This window comes from Protopterus annectens, chromosome 7.part0, assembly GCF_019279795.1.
Source record: "Protopterus annectens isolate FY-2018-M chromosome 7.part0, PAN1.0, whole genome shotgun sequence".
Classification (NCBI taxonomy): Eukaryota; Metazoa; Chordata; order Ceratodontiformes; family Protopteridae; genus Protopterus; species Protopterus annectens.
The window spans coordinates 1,796,324,388-1,796,347,045 of record NC_056739.1 but is presented as its reverse complement, the minus strand read 5'-3'; the positions used below and the strand labels follow the sequence as shown (position 1 = coordinate 1,796,347,045).

Sequence of the window (22,658 nt, the reverse complement as noted above, 5' to 3'; positions counted from 1 at the left end):
ATAACATCTGCCAGAAGGGTATCGGAACTTCAAGCCTTGTCTGTCCGTCCTCCTTATTTGATTTTTCATAAAGATAGGGTAACTCTCAGAACAAACCCTTCCTTTCTACCAAAAGTGTTATCGGAAGCAAATCTAAACCACTCCATTGATTTGCCTGTCTTTTTCCCAGACTACACCAACAGGGCTGAACAAAAATTACATTCATTAGATGTTCATCGCCAATTACAGTATTACCTAGACAGGACAAAACAATTCAGAAATTCAGACCAGCTCTTTCTCTCTTATGCTGCAGGCAAGAAAGGGCTTCCGGTATCGAAGGTTACTCTTTCCAGATGGCTGACATCTATTATTACCTTGGTCTATGAGTTGAGACACAGGCAACTTCCCTCTAGGCCTAAGGCTCATTCAACCAGGGCACTATCAACTTCAACGGCGTTTCAAGCAAGGTTACCACTAGATGCCATTTGTGCAGCAGCTACATGGGCGTCCAAACATACCTTTATTGCCCATTACAAGCTTGATTTAGCCTCCAGAAATAGAGCTGATTTTGGTTCCACTGTACTCAGGAGTCTGTTCCATTGAGCCACCCAGGACTAAGATGCTAGGGACGCTGTCCAATCCAGCAAGAATGAAGGCGAGAATGACAACTTAACATTAAGAAGTTATGTCTTACCATAACGTTCCATGTTAGTTGTCTTCTTCTCGCCTCCCTCCCTCCTGCCCCCTAGCCTGGATAGACTCGAGGTTCTGAGTCCTTCCATTTCTGGAGATACAATATGTTGCGTCTTTTCCTTGTATCCTTAGTGTTACTAGCAGGTAATCTGTACTCGTAAAGAGGATTATAATATTATTATTATAATATTATTATTTATACTATGTCTTAGCTTCCAAACGAGATCTGGGGAGTTAGCGCATGGTATTGTGGGATATAGGGCTGCCTCGAGCCGGTAAAAATAGCTCTCGAGCTATAGTATAGGCCAAGTCGGAGCCGAGGATGGGCTCCGAACCCATCCAGCAAAAAAGAAGGCGAGAAGAAGACAACTAACATGGAACGTTATGGTAAGACATAACTTCTTATTTATTAAACGAAATGTTCAAAACCACGATATTGGATAAAACTATCAGAAATATTCATATGCGGCTCAGAATTACCTTTGTTTTGCATAACAAGCATGTTTAAAGTAAAATGACCTCAAGAAATGTATATTGAGCATGATAAGAGATTAAATGGGCATAACGAATACAATAAAAGGGCAAATTAAGCTTAAAAAGCAAGGCAACTGCATGTTTTTTAGTAAAATACCATGTTTTGGGTACAAAAAAGAAGTTATGTACTTACCATAACGTTCCATCTTTGTAGTCCATCTCACCTACATTCTTGCTGGATGGGTTTGGAGCCAGTATTTGGCTCCAACTTGGCCAGTACTCAGCTCGAGAGCTTTTACTGGCTCGAGGCTAGCCCCTATCCCATGGTGCCTCACAGGAATTCCCCAGATGTAGTTTGCAAGAAAGCAATAAGTACTTATCAGGTAAGACAAATATCAGAGCTGCATATATACAGACAAAGGATTTTGAAAATATAATCCATGCCAGATAGACAACAAAAGAGAACCAGGTCAGACAGCACCAGTATAGTCCACCAGATCCCCCAGAAAAACAGGAAGGGGCTTTGAGGGAGGGAAGCAAGAATGCAGGCAAGATGGACTACAAACATGGAACGTTATGGTAAGTACATAACTTCTTTATGTAGTCCTATCTCGCCGTAATTCTTGCTGGATGGGACAGCGTCCCTAGCATCTATATCCCGGGTGGCTCAAACGAAGAGACTCTTCAGCACAGTGGACCCAAAGGAAGACCTGTCTTGGGAGGCCAAATCCAATTTGTAATGAGTGACAAAAGTATGTGGTCTTGCCCAAGTAGCTGCTGCCCAAATAGTATCAATTGGGAGCCTAGATCTAAAGGCACACGAAGTAGATACAGCTCTAGTAGAATGACCCTTAACTTTGGTGGGTAATTGTTTGCCAGCTGATTAATAACCAAATGAAATGCAATCCAAAAGCCATTTTGAAAGAGTAACCTTAGAAACAGGTAAACCCTTCTTCTTGTCGGAAAAGGAAACAAATAGTTGATCTGATTTTCTGAATTCCTTAGTCCTGTGTAAATAAAATCTGAGAATTCTGTGAACGTATAACTGGTGTAGTCTATACTCAGATTTATTAGAGTGGTTTGGAAAAAACACAGGTAGTTCAATAGTAGTATTCAGATTGTGCTTTGAGCATACCTTGGGAAGAAAGGAAGGGTTTGTCCTGAGAGAGACTCTATCCTTGTGAAAAATAATGTAAGGAGGTCGAATAGTTAGAACTTGCAGTTCTGAGACTCTCCTAGCAGATGTTATGGCTACTAAGAATAGTGTTTTCATGACAACAATTTTAGGTCTGATGAAGAGGATGGCTCAAAGGGTGCAGACATCAAAGATGAGAGGACTAAGTTTAAGTCCCAGGGTTCTAACGGCTGTTTGATTGGGGGCCTGAGAAGAAGAACTCCATTTAAGAAGGTTTTAGACAAGGAGTGCTGTATAATTGGATTCCCATGAAACCAAAATGAAATTGGAAATGGCAGCTAACTGAACTCTAGCTGTAGCGGCTGCTGCTCCTTCATGAAAAATTGACGCTAGGAAGGATAAGATAGATTCTATAGGAGCCATATATGGATCTAAGCCCCGGTTCATAGCCCAAAATGAAAACCGTTTCCATTTGCTGGAGTATAGTTTCTGAGTGGAAGGTTTATGGGGTGAAATTAGAATGTGTTTGACCAAAGGAGATATGGGAATACACCTGGCTATTTGTGGAACTGGAGCAGCCATGCTGTCAATTTGAGGGTGTGGATGGTGGGGTGGATCTGTCCCGATTGATGAATCAGTAGATCTGGAGATGGGTCCAAAATCCATGGTTCCTCCAAAAGGTAGGGCCACAGGAAGGGAAGCCAAACTTGCCGGGGCCAGTAAGGAGCAATGAGGATCAAGGAACTCCTCAACTGTCTTGCTTTCTGTATTACCTTTGGGATGAGTGGAAAAGGAGGAAAGGCATAAAGAAGTCTCAGGGGCCACTCATGGACTAGATCATCCCTGGGTGACATCCCCGGATGGGGAATGAGGGCAAAGTAGTTGCTGCATTTGGTGTTCAGGTGAGTGGTGAATAGGTCGCAGCAATTCTGGCCCCATCTGTAAAAGATCACTTTTGGATTCAGGGACCACTCGTGAGGCATCAGAATTGCTTGGCTGAGTTTGTCTGTTATTATGTTGGATTTCCCCGGGATATGTGTTGCTATCAGGAAGTGTTGAGTATCCATCACCCATTTCCAAACTCTTAAGGCCTCTCTGCAAAGCAGGTAAGATTTGGTTCCCCCTTGCTTGTTTATGTACCACACGACAGACATGTTGTCTGACTGAATTGCAATTGTCCCAGTGGGAAGGGAGCTGTGAAGTGCTTGCAACGCAATACAGCACCACTCTCATCTTCAGAACATTGATGTGCAAGTGATTCTCGTGGTTCTGCCAAGTACCTTGGACACTCATTCCCAGATAATACCTCCCCCACCCAATCTGGGAAGCGTCCGTGGTCAAAACTGCTTTCTCTTGGGGAGGAACAAGTAGACGACCTAGGAAAAGTTTTTCTGTGTGCAACCACCATGTCCGATCCTTTTTGCAGGTGTTTGTTATAAAAATCTGGTGAGACAATGGAAAGTCTTGCATCGACCATTGGGCAAATAACAGCCACTGAAGTATCCTCATGTGTAGACGAGCAAGAGGAACTAATAGGATGGCGGAAGCCATAGTCCCTAGGACTTGAAGGACTACTCTGGCCTGAACTTTTTGTTTGTTTAGCAAGGATCTGATTTGACTGCGTAGAGACTCTACTCTTTCTGGTGTTAGTCTTGCTGACATGGTGGTTATGTCTATTTCTGTGCATAGGTATACAATGTGCTGTGAAAGAGATAAGACTGACTTTTTTAGGTTGACAGTGATGCCTAGACTGGTGCACAAGGATAGAGTCTTGTCCCTGGTTCTGATGAGTTGATGCTTGGTGGTAGCAGTGAGGAGCGAGTCTAGGTACGGAAACAACTGGAATCCTTGAAGTCTCAGGTGAGCCGTTACCACTGCCATGCATTTGGTGAATACTCTGAGGGCTGTAGTGAGACCAAAGGGCAGTGTTCTGAACTGAAAATGACTGGCTCCCAGCCGGAGCCGTAAGTGTTTTCTGGAGTGCCTGTCCATTTTGATGTGGTAGTACGCACCCTGGAGATCAACTGAGCACATCCAATTGTCTTTCCCGATAAAGGGAAATATCGACTGCATTGTGACCATTCAGATCTTCGATTTCTTTACATGCTTGTTGAGCCTGCTGAGATCTAGGATTGATCTCCAGTCCCCTGTCTATTTGGAACCAAAAAGAATCGAGAGTAAATTCTGGATCCTACTTACTCTGTGGGGACTTCTTGGATGATTCTTTTTTGCAGCAACGAGATGACCTCTAATGTTGCACGGTCTAGTTGGATGGGTAGTATGTCTGGTAGAGACTGGTTTGTTAGGGGTTTGGAAACAAAGGGGATCAGGTAACCTCTGGATATTATGGTGTGTACCCAATGATCTTGGGAGATGGTTAGCCAGGCGCTTGGGTACAGCGATAGACGACCCCCGACTGCCTCCAGAGATGGACAGTCAGGCAACCCCTCAGGGGCGATGGAATGGAAGATCAGAGAAAGTTTCTCTGTCTCCTTGATGCTGCGGACCTCCTCTGCCACGAGGGCAGCATCTTCCATTATATCCTCCTCCTCTGCCTCTAGGGGAGGGTTGTCCTTGTGCCTGAGGGAAACGGTGAAAGGCTTTGATCGGATTGGTCAAGTGAGAGGTATATGTGCCAAGCCAAGATCCTACTTAGTGGAATCTGAGGTATAGAATACAGGAGAAACCATAGACATCTTCTTCCTGGATCCAAAACAATATCACAACATCATACCTGTGATTCAGATGCTAGATCTTAGAACAACCCTGATAATGTTCATACCGAAGAACGCGTCGCAGTATCCATTCCCGTTCCTGATGATGTCCCAGTTGTCCCCAAAGTTGAACATTCCTTGAAGACAGTCCCCATTGCTAGATCCAGTTGTGACTTTTATGTTGCATGATCAGGTTGTATTTCTAGACCTATTGTAAAATCCACAGCAATGTGGACATGATTGTTTTATGTGTCTAATTTTGTATGATTGCCTGTCAAAGAATTAGTTTTGTATTGCATGTCAAAAGATCATTTCTGTAAATTGCATGTAATTGAATACAGTTGTTTGGTATATGATCTATTTCTCAAAGAGGGAGAATATAGAACAGCATGTGTATGTACCTTTAAGAAGCATTTCCAGATGTAGGCACGTGCAAGCAGCGGGACCATTTTGAGAGAACAGCCAGAGTGTTAACATGTATGAGTGTGGTAGTCAGTCTCTTTATAAGTTTATTTAAGTTTAAGTTATAAAGCCTCATTCCTGATGTGTTTGTGTGTAATAAAGCAGCTTGAACTGAACCCACAACCGCTTGTCTGTTTTATCCTGATCGGATGAGTGACAGGGGTGTTATTTGGAAAAGGGTTAGGTACTGTGGGGTTGCCTGGGTGTAGGATTTGATTAACAGAGTTGCAGAATTTTTTGGGGTTACTAAGATTGGTTGTTTGGGGTTGTAGGTAAACGTTTTCTTGTCATTGTTGACTTGTGTTTTGGTGAGATTACGGAATTCATTATAGGTTTGGTGAAGGATGGGGGATTTTGTCTCAATCCAGAGTTTCCAGGTGTTGTCTCTTTTCTGCATGCGAGAGCGAGTGGATTGGGATAACCAGGGTGAGCAGAGAAATTTAACTCTGATTTTCTGGAGAGGAGCAAGTGAGTTAAGTATGTTTAGAAGAATATTGTTGAATTTTAGTACTGTGTCATCTGGAGATAGGTATGGAAGGGCCAGTTTATAGAGGAGTGTGTGCTGTTAAGTATGTCAGGATGGAAGTTTGAGAGGCTACAGCAGTCTTTCAGTGGAGTGAATCTTTGTATGCAGATAGGAGAGTGGTCACTAATGGAGTAAGGTAGAGACTTAGGATGGTGGCACAGGACAGGATTTGAAAGTAGGATTCAGTCTATGATAGAACTTGTGTTGGTTGTTTTTTTAAAGTGGGTTGGGTGGTGATAAGTTGTGAGAAGCCATGAAGTTCAATGCTAGAGGTGGGAGGAGGTTGGAGGTTGGAGGTAACGGATAGCCAATTGATGTTGCCATCACCTAGTAGAGTAGTGTCATTGGGTATATTGTGTGTGAACCAGGAGAGAATGTGTTCTGATATAGGAGTATTGTCATCAGGGGGAATGTATATTGCAGCTGTAGTTAGTGTTTTGTAATCATCAGGTTTGCAATTCACAATTAAGAGTTCAGCAGGTGAACAAAGGGGGTAGGTTGACGCTAGGATACAAGTTGAGGTGTTCAGAGTATATTAAGGCAACTCCTACACCTTTCTTTTTAGGTCAAGGCTAAAGATGTTACAGCCAGAGGGAAGGCATTCTTTGTCTAAGATGTGAGGTTTAAGCCAAGTTTCTGTGAGAGCTATTATATCAGGAGACTGTTTGTCCATCAGTGCATGGAATTCACTGATTTTATTTAGAATGCTGCGAATATTAAGAAAGAAGAAGGTTAGATGCTTAGGGAGGAGTTAGGGTAATGGGAGGTCAGTTGAGTGGACTGAGGAGACTAGTGAGCAGCTATGAAGCAAACTGCAATTGTAATGTACTTCAAGAAAAATGTGGGCTGAAATAAGCCGTGGTGACTTGATATAGTCTACTTAGATGTTCTAGTTCCTGATTTTGAATGTGCTAACAAAAGAGATGTTATGTTTTCACTGTAACAAGCAAAGACATTATGTAATTTTTTCTGAACACATCAGAGTCATTCATGGGCTGGAAATTATTTGTTCACTATCCTGATGACTCTGGCATATTTGACAAACTGTACTTCAAGTCTGCGTATATAACCTGACTTAATCATTTCTTTATCAGTTGTTTCATCTGTTTTTAACATTTTATTTACATGTAAAAACTTGTCTGCACTTAGGGTGGGAAAAACATACTGGTTCTCAAGATACTATGTGTTAAGGAAGAGTGTGAAATTACATGGCTTAAAAATTCAGAAGAAACAAAAACTTTGTTATCTGCAGTTTTGGTTGTCGCAGTATTTTCTGACATGACTAAAGTTTGACACTTTTTAAGACTATAGATGAAGATTTTTTTATTAGCTGCTACAATGGTAACCAAAGTGAACTGCAGTAAAGACTGGACAAGTAATAATGCGGCAAATTGCATTTTTGATTATAAATACCTTTTGTATAACAGCCATAAACAAAAGTGACAGGTGTCTAGAATTGCATTTTAAAAGACACCAGCGTGAGTGACATTTTCTCCTATGAAATAATATGACATGGAATTCACACAAAGTTTTTTTTTTTTTTTTTTTTTTTTTTTTTGCGGGGGAGGGAAAGCCCTTTCTATATGTATGTGTTGTATTTGGAAAACAGAGTATTTCCCATTCCAGGGTGACCTCAGTTTTCACACAAGTGGTGTGTTTTTCACACACATCAGTCGAACAGCTGTCCCTCAGTAACCTGTCCTATTCCCATTCCCAGGTACAATTTTGTTTTTAATTAAGCAACAGCACTATGTGATGTTTCCTTTTTATAGAAAAGAAATGGCTGCCCATTGCACATGTGATATTTCACAAATTATCATTACGGTAACCATTTAATATTCCAAGACACATTAGTGATAACTTGGTGACTCTTTTTTGACAGTCCCAAAGTAGTAAGACTGAGTGACTGAAACTTCAGGCTTACAGCAACTAAGTCCAAGACTAATGCTTCTTGGAATATTCCCTTTTCTTAGAGGTATGGCACTTTGTGAGTTGGTATATATAAATACGAGGAATGAGGGGTTCCCTCCCTGTCATTTGGGGGAGGTGTAGTATACTTGCCATGCAAAAAAAAAAACTTTAAAGGAGAACAATAATGTGTGAGATTTGCATTCTCCTGTATTTTTGGAATTTTTTTTTCAAAATTCCAGGACCTGCTCTTACGAGTCTTGGAATTACAAAAGTGGGCCTGTTGCTTCAGTTTTCACTAATTTATATCATGATGTGGTCAGGTAGCAAGTGTGGTTTACTCAGATGTTTATTTTAGTTGTAAAAAATGTTTAAATGACCACCTTTGCAGCTTGTATAGCATTGCAGCCCCAGTTCCCAGTCGTTTCCCTTCCATTTTCTTCCCAATGACCAGTACCTTGTTTAATGTAATTAAACAAATTTGTTTTGCCTTACTAACTTGGGTGAAAGACTGCGTTTTCTAACTGTTTGAAAGCTGAAGTTATTCTGTGTTATGTAGCATCAGGAATTGGCTGTCTTTTTTGTTCACGATGCAGTGTTTATTCAGCCATTTCAGCATAATGATTTGTAGCCAATTATTTACATACACGCAGTGACCCACATAAATAAATGTATATCTTAATTTAAGGAAACTCTGTATCCGTCCATTGTAAGGGATGATGTTTTGGAAAAAAATAACTGCAACATGCCCTTTATCTACTTCAGACATCTAACAGGGAAATTTGTGAAAGTGTTAACTTTGCTGCAACAAGCTTTTTGCTGAAAGCCATTTAGCACTCAGAGCAGACTTAAGAGGGACTCACAGACTGACACACCTGACTGCAGTGTCACGTTTCACCACAAAACAGTATATATAAAAGATACTGATCAGAGGACAGTATACTGTATATGTTAACCAGTACTCATGTTGTTGCGGATTTAACAAACCTCTAGCTGTGTATGCTGTACTATAGTTTGCTGGTAGTGACACCTACAATTGCCTGATTTTTGCTAGATATAATTGTCACGATGACATAGCAGAATGTCCTAGCTACATATCAGTGGATGTAGTAACAATCATGACGAAGTTCTGTCCAGCTGAAAAAATGGCAAGGGAGTCATATTTAGGCTACACAATGTGGCTGTATGTCACAAGAAATGATAAATGAGGTATAATTTTGTCCATATTTGGTGAGTCTTCTCCATTAGGGGCCGCAGGGACTTGGATATTAGATCCTGGCATGTACACTGTTGCTTACATTTTGTCAGAGGTGCTTTGAGGATGCTCCCAACATATGTGGACGTGGTAAAGTTAATGGCAGGTGACCTTGATTTCTACTTAAATGCACTGTGTATGTTGCTGGCCACGTGTTGCTTGTGCACATCTAGTTCCCATGTCGTGCAGGGAGGTTGCTGCTGGATCATTGTACCTGCATGTGCACCAGCACACATTAGTGTCTTAGTATGACCAGAGGGAGCTGTGCTTGGTTCATAGATTAGTACTAGGCTAACTGCCCTTGTGGGCCATTTTAAGCCTAGTCAGTTACCCACTGTGAGAATCAAATCCTGCACCTTGTGTCTGTAAGGCAAACACCATAACAATTATGCCAACCTCCCACCTTGGCATAATGGCTAACAACCATGTTTATTAATTTTGGTATATCCTGTGAGTGGTCCTCCCATCATGCTTATCATGAGTGTGTGTTTGTGTGTGTGTATGCAAACAGACACACACATACACGAGTCACTGCTTTTTGATGAAATTTTGTTTGGTCAGCATCTGTTTATTTGACTGCTTTTGGTCGATAAAGCAGGAAGTCAACAGTTGTATGAGATTGCAGAATTCGCAGAGTTGAGTAATATTTTCTTTTCCTAATTTTATGTGATCTCAGAGTTAGTATATAATTAGCAGGGGCTATGTAGGTACAACCCCTCACATTGTGGGCAAGACCTCGCAAAAAACAATGTTTTTTGATGCTTTTTTCTTTCACATTTTACATGCACTTAGGCTGTTGTGTTAACGTTTGCATTGTCAACGTTTTGCGAGTCACATTTTGATTTTCAGTGACTATAATTTTGTGTGTGTGTGTGTGTGTATATACACACGCGCTCACACACACAGACACACACACACACACACACACACACACACACACACACACTTCTGCTATGAACTCCACTAGTAACAGTGCTCTCTGCAGCTGCATCTACCATCTGATTTATTATATAAGAATTGTATTTACTGTAATGCTGCCTTTGCACAGACATATTCATCCTGTATAAGCCATGACTTGGGCACACTGTGTGGAATGCTGTCTCTGTTAAGAGGTATCGGTACAAACCTGTCGCTGTATCTCAGGTTCAGTACCTCACTGTGCTTCCTCTGCTATTACAAATCACATCCAGAAGATTCCCTTTCCAGACACGTTCATTCACATGGCTTCTGTATGCACCACTTATTCGGAATTGTATTGTGATCACCAGATAGCACTGTCTGTGGCTCACGCAAGACTCCTCAACATTTTTGTGACCGTTTCTTAAACATGGTACCCATTGTCACTGTCTTTTTGTATTCTTAATTGTTGGGTTCGGAAGGGCTAACAGATGCAAACAGCAGCATAGATGCAGAGACGAAACGTTTTCTGTCTAAGAGCCTGTTGCACTCTTTTGATATCCTGCTGGCTTCTCTCTTTTCATACAACTAGCAGCTCAGCGAATCACATCTGATGTTGGTCAGCCCTTTAGTGCAACACAGTTGTTCAGATGCAACTCTGCAATTGCAGGAAGCTTAGATGTTTCAATACTAGAAGTCTCAGCTGCCCCAGTCATCGCACATTCCTAATCTAAATGACATTATATATCCACATCTGTCACTACTACTCTTATACTTAGATTCGTGCATTGCCATCCAGCCAGGCTTCCTAAAACACACTGAGACTTTTCCCTTTAATCTTTTGCTTTTTGAACTCACAGTTTACTTTTTGACTCCTTTTACTGTAACGCTATCAGAACTCACCCAGGAGTTGCTGCAAACTCTGGACTGAGTGTAGTAATAGTCCGTTTCAAATTGTAGAGTGTTGCATTCTACCCCATCTTACTTTGCTTTGTAAACCATACTTCTCACTCAGCTTACTTTGTCAGGCTTTTATTACATACTTCAAGTACAGAGGAAAACAAAGCTATGCCACATTTTAAGTCAGGTAGTCCATACAAATCTGCTGTTGTCTAGAGAGATATATATACCAATCCAAGTGCTGTACCTCAGAAGTACCTTTGGTAATCCCGCATATGGACACAGGGACAGTTCTAATTGATTCAGTTAAAATTTAAATTATAGGCAGTTGTCTTGCTGCAAATCTTTATACATTTACAGACAGGCATGCTTAATATGTTTTCTGTAGTTCCTATGCAATGTGACTAATAAAGACACTGGAAACAACTTGTTACAGAACTGAGCCCAACATTACACAACTTGTAACTCTCTCTTCCTTCTCTGTTGTTCCCTTTATTTTTAACTGTGTGTCATTTTCTACAGACACTCTTACGACAAAACCTCACCTTGAGGCCCAGTCTAGGGCTGGCTAAAAGTACAGTAACCTTTCTGTGGAACTTTATTAAATGCCTAGCTACATTTGTAAGTAGGGCACACTAACAGCATCTATATCTTTTGTTACTGGATTTGTTTGGTATCACCTTCTTGCTGTAGATACAAACTGTCTTAGATCTTTGTAAGACATTTAGTTAATTTTCCAATCACTGCATTTGAACTAAATGGTCTTTTGTTTTCTACAAAATCTCTGTGCAGTCATATTGATAGCTGCATAGTGCGAGTTGTGTCCATTTGTGTTAGGAATAAAACAAACTCAAAAGACAAGCCACCCTGGTGGAATCACAATGTCAATCAGTTATGCAACAAACAAAATCTTGGCCAAGAGTAGGAGGAAAAAAGCCATACATACTAAAGTCCCTTTGACCAATCTAAGCAGGCAGCTAAGAGGAGTAATTAATACGTCAAAGGCTAAATTTGATGAAGAAATAGCTTCATAGGCAAAGGACAACCACAAAGCTTTCTGCAGCTATGTTCATAACCTCAGAAGAAAACACAGCAATAAATGGCATCACCTACACTGAACCGGAGGGCACTGCCAACCTTTTGGCTGACAGGTTCTGCTCAAATTTGTCCCTCCACTCAATATTCCAAAGGAAATAAGCACATAACATAATCCCTCCAACCATTACTAGGGAAGAGATCATCAATGCACTTTCCAAGGCCAAAAACAGTGTATAGACGGGCCCTGATAATATCCTGAGATGTTTAACAAATAGCCTGAAACATGACCTCTCTGGTGCACTTCAGTCACTTTTCAACTGGAGCCTTCAGTCAGGTTTTGTGCCCAAGGAATGGAAGATGGCTGCGGTCATTCCCCTGCACAGAAGAGGTCTAGCCACTGATCCAGCTAACTACAGCCTCATAAGTCTTACTAGCCTCATATTTAACGCCATGGAAAGAGTCGTCATGGATATGATAGATTAAGACACAGGTAACCTGCAAATGTTGCACCCATCACAGTTTGGTTTTGTTGAAGGAAGATTATGCCTACTAAATCTTGTGGACTTTTTTGAGAGGGTCACCAAGGCATTGGATAAAGGTAAAACTGTGAACACAACTTACCTTGATCTGGCCTAGGTGTTTGGTACAATACCCCATTCAGGCATTATAGACAAGCTTACAAATTTAGGTATAAGCCCTTTTATCACCTGCTGGATAGCCAACTGCCTCACTCATAGCGCCCAGGAGGTCAAAATTAGAGAGGCCACCTCCACCAAGAGGCCAATCAGTAGCAGAGTCCCCCAGGATTCAGTACTGGACCCACTCCTTTTTTGCATCTATTTCACTGAAATGGAAGCAGATGCTGAAGGTTTAGGCTGACTAAGTTTGTAGATGATTACAATCTGGGGGTTATCATCAACTCACATGCAGTTACTAGCATTCTTCAGAAAGATCTGTCTCTGACTAATAAATGGCGCTAGATCTATGGTCATGAAGTCACTGCTAATAAATGCTTAACTGTACCATTTGGGAAGTCAGCCATCCCGCCTAATTACCATGTTGATAATACACCTCTAAGAATTGACCCCATGGTCAGGGATCTGGATACGCACATAGATAGTGGCCTTACCTTTGACTGCCACATGGCCATAGTGGTGAGGAAATCTTTTTATGTTGCACAACTTATAAGTAAGGGCATGGTATTTAGGTCCAAAGTCATTATCCCACTGTACTCCACCTTTATCAGACCAGTCATGTAGTACAATGCTCCCTTTGGTATGTACCTGACCAGGAATATGCAGCAAATAAAGTGACCTCAGATGTTTCTTACTAAAAGAATACAAAGTATAACAAACCTGCTGTATGCATAGTGCCTTAAAGACATTTCCCTCTACTCAGTCTCCTATAGATTGCTGAGGGGTGATCTATGCCTGGCTTACAAGGCATCCACAAAACCCACAATTATGAATCTCCTCCATATTTGTAAGTCATAGAGTACCAAACATATAAGGTCAAGGGACCTGAATTTTATCTGTGACTTAAACAGAACATGTTGGAGAGACAGATACGTGTCCTAGAGACTGCCCCTCCTATGGAGCAGTGCCTCTTTGGTCTAGTGGTAGGACTTCTGCCTTTGAGTAGTAGGTATGTGAGTTTGAAAATATCCATCCCAGAACCCTGGATAGCTCAGTCGGTAGAGCATCAAACTTTTAATCTGAGAGTCCAGGGTTCGAGTCCCTGTTCGGGTGTGCATTTTTTTAGTTGCTTGTAAAACTGTGAAGGGGACTCTGTTCTTTCTTCACATGTGAATCTGGGTTGGGAGGGTGGCCTAATGGTTAAGTTGTTTACCTTATACACACAAGGTGCAGGGTTTGATTCTCACATGGGGTAATTGGCTAGGCTTAAAATGACCCACAAGGGCAGTTAGCCTAGTAGTAACCCATGAACCTATGAGCAGGCTTCCCATCCATATGAAGCTGAGTTTATCTATTGCCCAGTTTAAGCGCAACGTAGACCAGTGGATGGGGAACAGGAAATTTACACCAGGTTTGGTACCCATGTTCCTTATGGACATAGGCAGCTTATAAATGCATGACCCTCAATGTTCTATTTGGATACTGGGCATTATTATTATTTTGGGAAAACTTGGGTAGGCTTAGAAAGGTCCTCAGGTCGTTAGCCTAGTAACAGTCTATGAATTTCTCTCTTATACTGCATTTTTAGTCATATGGTTCAGATCTGCCTAATTCTTCTTGTCAGGGCTGCCCCCATCCTCTGATTTGTTAAGGAGAGTGGTTATAGGTGTGCTAAGATGTACATGTGAGTCACAAGAAGTCATGTGGTAAAAATTACAGGGCCTCTTTTATTTGTCCTCCTTTAGTTGTAGTTGTATTTTAGAATCCTTACTTGCATAAATGGATTAGTGCAAGTAATTATCTTTTTTGGCCTTGGTGCCTTCCCATCCTGTCTTTAAACATTGAACAATCATTCTCCTATTTTGTGTCTTTCTAATCTTTATGTTATTTATTTATTATTGCTTTGTTGTACTGTGCACAGTTTAAGCCTTTATTTCCAACGTTCTTTCTGTTTTGCTTTGCTTTGCTTTATTTTGTATTGCTTTTGCCTCTCCCCTCTGCTTAGGTGCATTTATTGTACTTCCTAAATGTATCAGTTTCTCCTTAACCTTCACTTTCACATCTTTTTATAAACCATAATCACTTTTGCTTTTATTGATGTTTTGAGTTACCACTCTGCCATTGTCTGAGGCTTTTTCATAAATATCTAAGGTTTACTTAAGTAAGACTTGTCTCAGTTTGACATATTAATTCTGAATCATACTGCGGTGATGGTGCTGCAGTAGCGTTGTCACCTCACAGTAAGACGTTGTCCTGTTCGATTCTCAGCTAGAGTGTCTTCTTTGTGGAGACATGCATGAATGGGCGTACCTTCGTTGAAGGTTGTGCGTCAGGGCCGGCAACTCCACACGTAAAAATCTACTGCCAATCATTAGCGGACTGGAGTTCCGCTGTGGCGACCCCTAACCGGGAAAAGCCCAAAGACACAACAACAACTGTCTGCCTCTGATTTCTTTTCAGGTGAACTACCACTTTCCATGCCTACATCTTTCCCTCAGTCCCTTTGAGGGTACCAAATCTGACGCTAACCCTTCAGGCAGGATTCTAGCACACACTGTCTGAGGCTGAAGAAAAACTATGAATATAACTGCTCCTGTATGTGGATTCATTCCCAGTGCTTTACATGTGTGAAATATTTTTTAACTGTTATTTCCACTAATGACGTTTTTGTCATTTTTTCCCAGTATAGTTCCATTCATTCCTTCATGTGGGAATCAAGAGACCACTCTGTGAACCACGACAGACAGAGTTTATTTTTACACAGGAGATTTCCTTATTGACACTACCTGCTGTGAGGTCATTACCTCTGAGAAGGTGAGAGCTGGAGAAAAGTACATCATACAAAAACCAAGGGAGGCGAACTTGGGTGAGAACTGCCCTAGCAGAGTAGGGCTGTCCGTTTGGTGATGCTCCATGCATCTCACCATACTTGGGTGCATGTGACCACTATGCACCTACTGTACCACCCCTGTAGCTGCTGTCCATGAAAGAGACATTCACACCTGCAGGAACCTAACCCAGAGTCTGCCCACATGGCGTCCGGCACCTTGATTTTTTAGTCTACCTCTAGGTTTCCCACAATGCAGTGTTTGGCTTTAAAATATTACATCATAGCCCCTTTGTTTATACAGAACATTGGTCATCTTTTTCTTATTGATTTCGTAGTAGTGTTCATGCATCCTATGTCTTAGTCTGCACTCAATTTTGCCAGTGTAAAATGCATGGCAGTCCTGGCATAGGGCTCCATAAACAATACCTGTAGTGTTACAGTTATACTTGCCTTTAATTCTAAAATGGTGCCCATTAATTGTATTTACAATATGTACACCTACCACATTTATTCATATAAAAGGTTTAATTACAATTAAATTTAACCTTACTTTCTAGCAGGTTCTTAAAATTAGGGCCCTTTCTATATACAAAGATGGGTATATTACCCAATTTATTCTTAACCTCCCGATCTTCATTCATAATAATCCAATTCTTAAAAATAATATTTTCTTTCTGTTATGACTCTTGTCATAGTCCATGTGGGAGTGAATGACTTGAGATGTACCTCCCTGGACTTTATGAAAAAAGACTTGATCAACCTCACTGAGTGTGTCCCAGGGAGGTATGTCCCTAGCCTTATGCAGCATTCTACCGTCACGCAGAATGATGCCTCTGTACAAACAGGAAATGATTGACTTTAACAATTAGCTTCGTGTCTGGTGCCACGATGCTTTGCCAGCGATGGCCTGCATCTGTCTCCCTTGGACTTCAGGCTCTTGCCTCCCCCATAGTGCCTTTTTTAGGCAATGCCATGAGGTCAAAACTACTAACATGAAAATTTCATGAAAATTTAATTTTAAGGTTATGCTGCTAAACACTAGGAGTCTAAACATGAAACTGCGCTCATTGCAAGCATTCTTAACCCTGGAAGAAACTGATATTTGTGCAGTTTCAGAAACCTGGTTCAAAGCTGCAGAGAGCACCCCAGCCATACCAGGTTACTCATCCTATCATTCATTCAGACCCCAAACCGTGGGCAGCAAAACAAAAGGAGGTCAAGTTGCAATATATATAAAAGACATACACACCTCTAGGCTGGTCATACAGTATGATGCACAGGAAGTACTCCAGGTGCAGTTAACAATTAACAAGACCCCTGTTCAAATCATAGCTAGCTGTAGGCCTCCAACTATGACTCAAGATGCCCACTCCACCTATCACGACCTCTTCGAATCTGTCAGTATTCAATCCTTTACCCTGATTCTGGGAGACTTTAATTGTCCAGCCATAGCTTGGATGAAATACTCATGCCAAAACAGAAATGCTCAGAGATTCCTTGATTTTGTCAATGCAGATGCCTTGGACCAGTTGGTTAACACCCCCACAAGAGGTGAAAATATCTTGGACTTGGTATTAACCAACATGAGTAACCACTGCAGCATCCCTACAGTGTCATCATCCCTGGTAAGATCCCACCACAAAGCAGTCACCATCTCCTCTGACCCCCCCCCCCCCCCCCAGCTAGGGTCAAAGAAAAAAACTTCTCCAAAGCTAATTACAACCTCCAGAGGGAAGGAATAAACAGCTTCACAGCCCCCTACACAGAAACTGGCACATATGTCCAAACCTACACCAAAGTGCTATATGAGCATTTATATAGCTGCATGGAATCAGGAATACCAGACAGGATGAAATCATCCTCCTCAAGAAAGAGTAAACCTGTCTGGTAGATATCTACAATAAATAAAGTTAAAAACATAAAAATTTCTGACCAGGACCAAGAAGGAACAGGTGTCTAATTGTAAGCAATCTCTCCTTAGCCTGAACAAACAAATAAGAGCACTAGTGAAATCCTCCAAAGCAAACTTCGAGTCCAAACTGGCCACATCTACTAAAGACAAACGTAAGGATTTCTTCACATATGTCCGCAATCTCAAGGGAAGCACCCAGATCTGCTCAGAACTGGTGGTCAAGGACACAACATATACAAATTCTGTAGATATAGCCAACCTGCTGCCAGACAGGTTCAGTGAAAACTTCACTCTTCCTGCCTCCTCATCAGTAAAACAGGACATTCCAAGTACCTGCCTCCCTCCCCTTATCTCTAGGGAGCAAGTCATCACTGGCCTCTCAAAGGCAAAGAATACAGCCTCCATGGAACCTGATAACATCCCAGGCTGCATCCTGCATGAACTCAGGCAGGAACTTGCAGCACCATTAGGCACCCTATTCACCCAAAGCCTGAGTACCGGCTTTGTCCCAGCTGAGTGGAGGACAGCTACTGTCATCCCTTTGCACAAAAGGTGGAGTTTCCACTTATCCAGGAAATTATAGACCCATCAGCCTAACTAGCCGGATCTGTAAGGCCATGGAGCGGATTATCATGGACTTCATTAACAATAACATTGGCAACCTCCAGGCACTTGATCCCCCACAGTTTGGTTTTGTCAAGGGGAGGTCATGACTGTTAAATTTGGTTGACTTCTTGAGACAGTCACCAAGGCCATAGATGACGGGAAGATGGTGCATACCTCCTTCCTTGACCTGGCCAGGGCCTTCGGTACTATTCCCCACCCAGGTGTAATAGATAAACTCTCTCAACCAGGCATCAATCCATGTGTTACCAGATAGCTCACCTATAGAACCCACCAAGTCAAAATAGGGGAAGCTACCTCAAGCAGTAGACCCATAACAAGTGGTGTACCCCAGGGATCGATCTTGGGGCCTCAACTGTTTGGGATATACTTCTCAGAGGTGCAGGCCAAATCTAGTGGGCTATGGCTGACCAAGTTTGCAGATAACTGCAAGCTGGGTGCTGTCATCAATTTCCCTAGTGATGTGGACATTCTCCAAGAGGTCTAACCCAAACAAATGACAGGTGCCAGAAACATGGCCTCAAACTGAATGCCAAAAAATGCATCATCGTCCATTTTGGGGAGAATGATGCCTCAGAAATTATCACATGGATAATAAGGCACTAAGCACTCAATCAATCATTAGGGGCTTGGGAACCCAAGTAGAAAGCAAACTGACTTCTGATCACCATATTGCCTCTGTTGTATGGAAAACGTTCTACATGGCCCACCTCATTAGTAAGGGTATATCATCGAGGGACAAGGTGGTCATAACATCCCTGTATTCTTCCCTTATAAGACCGATTATTGAATACACTGGAGGGACCACAGAGATTTCTCACCCAGAGAATCCAGGGCCTCTAACATCTATCCTATACAGATAGGCTAAAAGCCCTGTCTCTCTAATCAGTCTCCTACAGACTCCTCAGAGGTGACCTGTGTCTGACATGCAAAGCAATCTGATATCCCACCCTGATGGGACTGCTGCATATCCGCAAGTCAAGCTCCACTCAAGTAACTCACAAGCGAGACCTCAACCTGGTCTGTGACATCAATAGGACTTGTTGGCGGGACAGATTTATGTCCCAGAGACCCCCCCCCCTTTTGTGGAATAAACAGAGTACCTCATTAAACCTTTTTAAGCACAACATGGATAACTGGATGGGGAACAGAAAATACACCCCTGGGATTTCACGTGTCCCTTCTGGACAGTGGCATAGGTTGCTGACTTGTTGGAACATGGGCTAAATTCTTGGCTAGGCTTGTAAGGGCCTCAGGGCTTCACGCCAATAGCCTAGCAACTTCCTGTGATCTGTCTCACTAAATTACTATCAGTATTAAAAGTAGTAATAAAAGCCATTCCAAAATTGTCATTGTGTTTAGTGGAAATGATGGATATTGTTCTTTAATGTGGTCAGATGGTCTGGATTGAATGAATTAGCATCCATTGGATGCCTGTTGGAGCTTAAAGCACAAGTTAGATAGGGATGTTTTTTGTTTAAATTAGCTCTTGTTTAAATGATGTTTAAATGATGTGTGTGTGTGTGTGTGTGTGTGTGTGTGCGTGCGTGCGTGTATATATATATATATATATATATATATATAAGTATGTATATGTTTATATGTGTGTGTATGTATGTGTGTGTGTAATATATATTTGTCTAGATGTTTATATGTGATTTTAGGTACTGTCACTTTAATTGCTTTGATGTTGATCATGTGATTTTTTTTTTTTTTTTTTTAATAAATCTTTTTATATGAGGTTGTTTTGTAACAGAGTTGTATCTGATGCAGTCTTGTTTTGTTGTATTTTGAGACGAAAGCACTTGTATACTTTATTAAAACAGTGGGGATTCCTGAGTGTCGTGTCCAGCTGTGTGCGTTTTTAGGCAAAGGTGTGAGCAGGTCATCCATGGAGGGGAGGAGGCAGTGTCACACCCCTACCTATTTTCTTTCTTTATATATTTAAGTGGGGGGGGGGGTACTCTGGTATAAGGATAATTTTCAGCCATTTATTTATTGGCATGTGTTTACCGGGAAAGTCCAAATGGTGGACAGTGATACCCATTTTCAGTGGCGGCCCAAGGAGAAAAGCTGCAGTAAGGACAATATTTAGACAATTGTAGACATAAATAACATGCAGGATAAACAAGTAATGCAATCAAATTACTAAGTTGCAATTGTTCCAGTTGAACAACATAGCTGCTATAGGAAAGAAAGTAAAAAAATGATTAACTGCAAAGACATTATAACATTAGAGTAGCAGGACATGTATTGGGTATAGTGAATAAGATGGCTGACGTGTGAAAAGGCGGGGTGGAATAAATACAGATGAAATAACCTTGGAGAAGATCGATTATGGTATATGGACAGGAAGTTATAGAAAAAAAGGGAAAACTGAAAGAAGAGTGTAGACAAGAAGGTAATATAGAAATAATAGGTTAAATTCAATTTTGGAGAGGTTGGTATGAGTGGGGACTACTAATGGTATGTATGTGTGTGTGTGTGTGTGTGTGTGTGTGTGTATAAATTTATATATATAAAATAAGCAGATGGTGCTCTCGTTGAGATGAGTAGTATAAAATTAGGTACATTTTTACAACATTTACTTAAAGGAATACAAGAATTTCTCTACATTATGTTATCCTTAGGGCTTAGAGTTTTTGTTTATGGAGTTAGCTGGTGAAGATGGAAGAAAATATAGAAATTGTTTAGCCAGGTGATAAACAGAATCAAATCCAGGATTCAGACAGATTTAAATGTGCGGATGTTAGATATGGACCTTTGGGTGAGTGAGATTGAATTCCAGGATGGCATTTCCTGCAGATTTCATAGGCTGGAGGAGGTAAGACGTTTTTTTTTAATCATGTGAATGTAGTGGTCTGCTTGGATAATAGTTGTGGATAATGTTTAGCGCTGGGCATTTTGAAGATTTACATATTATGTCAAGAGTCACAACTAGCTGAGTTTATGTGAGATGGTGAGTAATTCAAGCCAATGTAATTGTTGTATGGCACAGCAGTAGTGGGTTCTATAGGGTATGTTCGCAGCAAATTTTGCAGTTTTGTTCTAACATTGTTCTAGTAGTCTAAAGATTAGTAAGGACTGGTACCCAATATTAGAGTGATGGTAAAAGGTCAGTAGTAGCCACAGTTGTTGTGGTGCTAGGAAGAAATTCTTTGCTTGGTATAACATTACTAGTTTCTGATGCTTTTTTAAAATTTTCTGTTAATTGTGCAAATCAAATTTGAGGCTGCCATCTATTATCCTCCCAAACTGTTTAGCGTACAGAAGGAAGTAATTTAAAAGTTGGTTTTGTCTTTTGTGTGGCACTTGGGAAAGAAAAGTAATTAACTGTATTTTTGGGGGTTTAATTGTAGTTGAACATTGCAGGGCCATTTTGCAATAGAGGTAAAAGCTTCTTGTGCTGAGGTTGAGGATGGATTTGGCTGTCTGCGGAGAAAATAAACACTGAATCATCCACTTATCAGATTAAGGAGGCTTTGATGTAAAGTAGCATACAAATTGTTAATGAAAACATTAAACAGGAGACAACAGGTAATAGAGCCTTGGGGTACTCCAACAGTAACTGACGAGGAATGGGAGAGAGAGAGTTATGCAGTTTTGGAGATGGTTGTCTGTTGGATACATATCTCCTTAACTCTTGGAAGGGAGTCTGGGATAACCCTAGATAATACATTTGTTGCAGGAGTTTGATATAATACACAGTGTCAAGGATTTCTGATAAGTCAATAATAAATGTGGTTAATTGTGTTTGTGAAGCTTAGTAGAGTTTATCTCATGCAGTGGTCAGTTCAAAGGCCACACTGTGTGGGACTGAGGAGTTTGTTCACTGTAGTGCTATCTTGGAGTAATTAAATATACCAACTCCAAGATTAGCACTGCAGTGGAAAAAAGTTAATTTCCTAACCTCACTGTATGGTTAGAAAATTAACTTTTTTCCACTATAGTGCGATTTTGGAGTTGGTATATTTAATTTAAAGGGGGTATGGGGTTGCAGGGAGGGCTTGTCCCCCTGCAGAAACGTAGTAGGAAGTGTGTTTGTCAGGTGTTGGTGTAGGTGGAAGGGGATCTTATTTACTTGTGTAATGTAGTTTTCAATGTTATGAAGCACACTTTCAATGTTCTGAGTTTTGGGTTTTCAGTGTTTTGAATTTTCGATGTTATGATCTCAATGTTATGAAATTCAACGTTATGAAATGTCAATGTTATGAAGTAGACCGATATATATATATATATATATATATATATATATATATATATATATCTATCCCTATCAGTTGATGCAGTTTTCAAAAATTTGAGATTCTTATCGGCTAGACGATATGATAGAATTATATAGAAGCTTTTGAATGGAGATAGCAATACAATAAAGATTGGGAAATTTACCATTTTCCACAATATATTGTAATCTTGGAGTTGGTATATATAATTAGGGATGTGGGGGGGTGCAGGGGCGGCTTGCCTATATAGAGATAGATAGAGATATCTAGGTATAGGTTCATAGGTAGGTACTAGGCTATCGGCCCAAGGGCCTACGTAAGCCTAGCCAACAAGGTTCCCTGGCTTACGCCACCCAAGAAAGCTATTTTCCTGTGCGACAGAAGTGATCCCCGGGGTGTATTTCCTATTTCCCATCCACTCATCAAGATTTTTCTTGAAGAGTGCTAATGAAG

The 22,658-nt window shown here is 41.0% G+C and overlaps 1 protein-coding gene and 1 non-coding gene across 2 annotated transcripts in view; both read left to right on the top strand.

Annotated features, from left to right (window-relative positions):
• Nucleotides 1-22,658, top strand: part of LOC122807241 — a 1,134,459-nt gene that overhangs the window by 474,917 nt on the left and 636,884 nt on the right. The window lies entirely within an intron of this gene.
• TRNAK-UUU lies at nt 13,656-13,729 on the top strand. The gene has a single exon. It is a non-coding gene; the product is annotated as a tRNA-Lys (tRNA).